Raw genomic sequence first — 6000 nt, 5'->3', positions numbered from 1 at the left:
CAGAAGCCAAGGAAAGAGAAAATCCTGGCTTCCATAACATTGCTGTCACCTGGTTTTCCTTTTCCCTATCATCAAGCCAGAGGTCATACTATACTATTCCTTCTTCATCACCCCCCCTACACGTACACACATCCAAGTTTTATGGTTCTAGCTACCTTTACAACATCTCTCCCATCAGTTGCCTTCACTTTGGCTCTCCTAGAAAGTCCAATAATAAACCCCAACCCAAGCCCCTTTGACTCATTGTTTAGGTTTTGATGGCTTAGAATGAGTGTAAATAACAATTGTTTTCTGTTCTGGTCAGAAACTCTAAGTCTAAAGTCTAAAAAGACTCTAAGGGTCTTTCTCTCCCAAACTGATAGTTTTATCAAGATAAATTGGTCCATCTTTTGTCTCTATTCTTACCTAGCCCTAGGTCCTTCAGACAAACTGAGACCTGGAAAAGACCTAATTAAGAAAGGTCAAGATCAACCACTGAATCCTGGGCATTGTTGGTAATCTTGACCTTTGCCTTGCCACTGAACTTTTATGACTCTGGAGGAGAAAGAGAGGTTGATGACTGTGCAGCTCTGCCTCACTTAAATCCAATTCACTCACAAGTCAAGACATCACCCTTGTGATATCATTGGTCCTTCAAAAATGAAGAACAAACAATAACTTATGGAGCACCATCCTAATTCAAGCCTTCATCACCTTTGCTTTAGAATATTGAAAAAGCTTAGTTGGTCTTCCAATCTCTCACCTCTTCAATCTATTTTCTAGACAGATACAAAAATAATTTTTCTAAGACTAATTCAGTCTGAATTTGGGGTACCACATCATCAGGTTAATCCACAGTGCTGCTCAAAGACCTTTCAATCTGTGCCTTTGGAAATAGTAACCACAAAAGTAATTGTAGCATTCAAGTAAATGCAAATTTCTATACTTGGGTTCAAAACATCAACTATATAATGGAGAAAATATGGAGATATGGATAAAAAAGTAGTTTGTGCGATAACAACATAAGGATTTTAGTAGACTGAATTCAATAAAACAGTAGTATGATGTGGCAGTCAAAAAAGCTAATGCTAGGAGTCTAGTGAACAGAGGGATGAAGACTACATGCTGACTCTGCTCTGTTCATGTTTGGAGTATTATTTCTATTTCTGTGTGCCAGGTTTTATTTTTAAAATAAGTTTTAGGGGCAGCTAGGTGGCGCAGTGGATAGAGCACCAGCTCTGGAGTCAGGAGAACCTGAGTTCAAATGTGACCTCAGACACTTGACACTTACTAGCTGTGTGACTTTGGGCAAGTCACTTAATCCTCATTGCCCAACCAAAACAAAACAAAAGAAAACAAACAAACAGAAAGTTTTAGTGATCCCCTTTGTCTTTACATGACAGTCATTTTTGGATATAATTTTCTTTCTCCTCATTGAGTCTTCCCATATAACAAAGAAAAAAAGGTAAAATCTTTTAAAAACAATAACTCTATCTAACTATGCATTATGGGTATCCAGATGTGGCTCAAAGGGAGGCAAAAAGAGACATCTCTAACATCTCCTCTCTCACCCTTCTCCAAAGTAGGCTCTAAGCTCTAATTCCAGCAGGAGGAAAATCAGGAGGTTGAGGCCTGAGGCTAGCTGCTCTGATCTCTTCAGACAGGGAGGGGGGGGGGGTGTAATTTTTAGGTTCAAGCTAAACTCTTGATCACTATTCATCAATGGAGGAAGGCTCCAAACTTTATATCCAAGGCTTAGCTCCTTCCTACTAAATACCAGTTCCCTGAGGAGCACATATAGCAAAAAGCAGAGAATCCATTTATCTAAGTCGATAGCAAAACAGAAATCAGAGAAAATATCCATATGGAAATAAAAACCAGACCATACAGAGTGGAAGAGCCTTTCCCATTGGGAGTGAGGTAACACAGCTCAACTGAGAGTCCCAGATCTCACCCAAAAGGGGAATTTCCCTAAAGTCTCTTGCTTAGCAAGCTGGGAATAGGAATGTGATAGAGACTGCCAGTTCCTCTCAGAGTCTTTCTCTCACTTCAGTAAACTGAAGAGAGATTAGAATGGATCGTTTTCTTTCTCAAATCTAGAAGCCAGAAGAGGCTAAAGAGAATGGATCTTTCTATTCTCCTGCTCTCACCATCTGCTCCTACCTTCATGCGAGTATAGAACACTGAGTATTTAAAGTCCACTAATTGGGAATCCCACACAATTGACTGCTTGAACCAGGGTTATCAGTGTATGCAATACTCCATACCTAAAATGTCCCCCTACCTCTCTATCAAGAGGAAGGGGGAGTATTTAATCTTCTGTTTTCTGCAACAGGGATTGCTTATTACAGTTACTCAGAGTTTGGATTCTCATTCATGTTATTGTAACCAAACAGAATATTGTTTTATTGGTTCTGCTTATTTTACTGTGCATCAGTTGATAATGAATCTTCCCCCATTTTTCTGAATTCCTCATGTTCACCAATTTTTATGATACAATAATATTCCAATACATTCATATACCACATTCAGCCATTCTCCAATCAATAGACGCCCACTTTGTTTCCATTTTTTAGCTATCATACAAAAGTACTTCAGAAATATTTTAGCTTATATGGGGTATCACTTTCTGTCTTTGACTTTGTTGAGAATATATGTGGGTATCACATTTTGATAGAGAAATTATAAGCTGAAAGGAATCTAGAAAAGGGCAGGTAGAATTAAAAGGACACTTGAACCCATACCATGCAAAGATCAGTTAAAGGAACTAGGAATATTTAGCTTTTATAGAAAAAAAATGGCTTGGGGAAAGGAGAAAAGGAAAATGCTAGCTATCTGTAAATATCCAAAGGGTTGGCATTTGGAAAACATGCTTTCCTGCAGAAGAAAGGACTAAGGTGATTGGGTGCAATTGGAGGCAAATTTCAGCTCAGTATGAAAAAAAACCCACTAACAATTACCTCTGTCCAAAAATAGAATGGACAGCCTCATTGGGTAGTAGATTCCCTGTCACCCAAGAGTTTTATGCAGAGGCTAGATGAATACTTGTTAGGGATGCTTTGTACAAGGATTGGACAACATGATTTCTTAAGTCCCTTTTCAATCTATGATACCATAATATTGAAGGCAACTTTAATTATTTTTTTAAATTATTTTTATTTTTTTTAAAATGTGATGTTTTGTTGTTACATTATCTAAATTTCCCCTACATGCCTCCCTTTCTCAGAGAGTCATCTCTTAAAAATATTTTTCTTTTTATTAATAAGTCCCTCCCATGAACCCTTCTCCACTAAACAATTTTTTTTTTTTGCGGGGCAATGGAGGTTAAGTGACTTGCCCAGGGTCACACAGCTAGTAAGTGTCAAGTGTCTGAGGCCAGATTTGAACACAGGTACTCCTGAATCTAGGGCCGGTGCTTTATCCACTGCGCCACCTAGCTAACCCCCTCCACTAAACAATTTTTTAAAAATTTTAAATGAAAAATAAAGTCATCTGGCAAAACAAATGTCCACATTGGCCATGTCCAAAAATATATTTTTCTTATTGCCTTTTATATTCATCACCTCTCTGGCAGGAGGTGAGTGTCATGTTTTATTTTCATTTTTTGGACTCTTGGACTCATGGCTTATCGTTGCATTGATCTGAGCCCTTAAGTCTTTCAGTGTTGTTTTTCTCTATAATGTTGTTATCATTCTATAAATTGCTCCCCTAGTTCTGCTCACTTCATTCTGTATCAGTTTACTAAGGTTTTCCCAGTTTCCTCTGAAACTGTCCTTTTGATAATTTCTTATGGTATAGTAATGGTACACCAAGATTTTTTTAGTCACTAGTTTTCAATTTTTGGCTACAATGGAAAGAGCTGATGTAAATTTGTTGTTCAGTTGTGTCTGACTCTCCATGACCCAATTTGGGATTTTATCAGCAAAGATACCTGAGTGGTTTGCCATTTCCTTCTCCAGCTCATTTTACAGATGAGGAAACTGAGGCAAACAGGGTGAAGTGACTTGCCCAGGGTTACACAACTAGAAGGTATCTGAGGCAAGATTTTAATTCAGATCTTCCTGACTCCAGGCCACTGAAAAACCTACCTGCCCTGCTGCTATGAATATTTTTGTACAAATATGTCCTTTTCCCTCTTTTTTTAAATTTCTTTTGGATATAGGCATAGTTATGGTATGGCTGAGTCAAAGAGTATGAAGTTAAGTAATTTTTATTTTCAAAACTCTGCCAATACAAATCTATTCTCTGCCTTGGCCAGTTATGCTAGAATTAATAGTTTCACTTTATAAACAGTAAAATCAAATCTCAACTTGAATGAGTTTTAAAAAGTTATGTTTATGGGGGTAGCTAGGTGGCACAGTGGATAGAGTATGGGCCCTGGATTCAGGAGGACCTAAGTTCAAATCTGGCCTCAGACAATTGACACTAGCTGAATGACTCTGGGCAAGTCACTTAACCTTCATTGCCCTGCAAAAATAAATAAATAAATTACGTTTACTGACTAGCTTTTGAGAAAGCATTTTAAGATCCGTGGCTGATTTCTGGACAAAAAGTTTACAAATTAGGTTCAAAACACAAAGGGCCTTTTGCTTCTTCTCAAAGCCCTCAGCCTGACCCCCATGGAAATTTGCACTATTTCCCCAGAACAGCTGCAATATTATTAGTTCAGATTCACCCAAGATCTAAAAGGTTTTTCTTGTGAACTACTCTGCCCCCAGAAGAACATCAAATTTTTTAATGACCTAATTGTGCTTTATTAATTATTAATAGTCCTATTGACAAACCTTTCTGGCTTAGTACTGCTGTTTTGTTGAATGTTTCCTATTTTGTTCTTCACTATGGTTGAGTGGCTGAAGTCCCCAAGTAAGAGACTTTGCAATCCCTCGTTAATTAAAACATTCCATCATACAAATGTCACATGAAAAAAAAAAGCTTATGTACAAATTAGACAGATCCAAATGGTCACTACCTACCCCTAGACAGGATGGCCAAATTTAACAATAAAATATCACTGGGATCTAGCACTTGAAATTAATCTTTTCCCTTAGAATCAGAGTTTAGACAATTAAAAAAAAAAGGAGTGGGTCTATTTCCATTGTCAAGACCATGACCAAAATTCACAAAGTAGCCACCTTGTGCCTCAGTGATTGGGAGATAATGTGACGGTGGTGCGGGATCTGGAGTTGGAGGACCTGGATTTGGTTCTTGGTTCAGACACTTACTATCCCTGGAACCCTGAGTAAGTCATTTAATCTTTTCTGGGCCTCAGTTTACTCATCTGTAAAATGAAAAGTTTGGACTAGATAACCTTAAGAATTCTCCAGACACTAAATGTATGATCTTCAAATACTTACCTTTCTGCAAATTACTTTTCTTATACTCACCCATTTGTTTAATAAAAATCACCATCCCCAGCAAATTTCTAGACAGCAGCACTGGCCAATGGGAGAACCAGGATGGTCCTGGGTCCCTCACCCAGACTTCACTTTCTAATGCATCCAAACATGTGTTTCCAGTCATGTTGTTTGTGGTCGCTTTCGTCTCTTATCACTCCCCATGACCTTTGCTTGTTATAGATTTCCTGGCTGGAGCCAGTTGGATTTATTTGATTTTTGTTGATGGTTATTAGGAAAAGGAAGTGCCAGAAGGGATTACCTCAAGTTAAAACCGATTTCCATTAGAGTCATCAGGCCTTTAATTACATATCTTGGGTCTGTTTGGTAGAGAAATGGTCAAAGATGCACTTTTATCTCCCCTGGAATCTCCTTCTATGCTTTGTGGTCGTTCCATTTATGCCTGAAGTTCCTGTAAACTCAAGTCAGAAGCTAATATAGTTTTTTGTATGGGAACTGTGGACAAGAGGTTAAGATCTGAGATTGAGAGAAAGAAATCTGTAAATCACAAGTGGAAGGTGGAGTGGGGTGGGCTGGGGTCTTCTAGATCAGGTCAGGAAGACTACAGGGGAGATGAGATACCTGGCAAAAGGTAACTGGAAATGACATTTGTTGCCATTCAAAAGTT

Source organism: Dromiciops gliroides, chromosome 2 (assembly GCF_019393635.1).
Source record: "Dromiciops gliroides isolate mDroGli1 chromosome 2, mDroGli1.pri, whole genome shotgun sequence".
Lineage (NCBI taxonomy): Eukaryota > Metazoa > Chordata > Mammalia > Microbiotheria > Microbiotheriidae > Dromiciops > Dromiciops gliroides.
The sequence above is the reverse complement of the archived record's forward strand: the minus strand, read 5'-3'. Positions refer to the sequence as shown.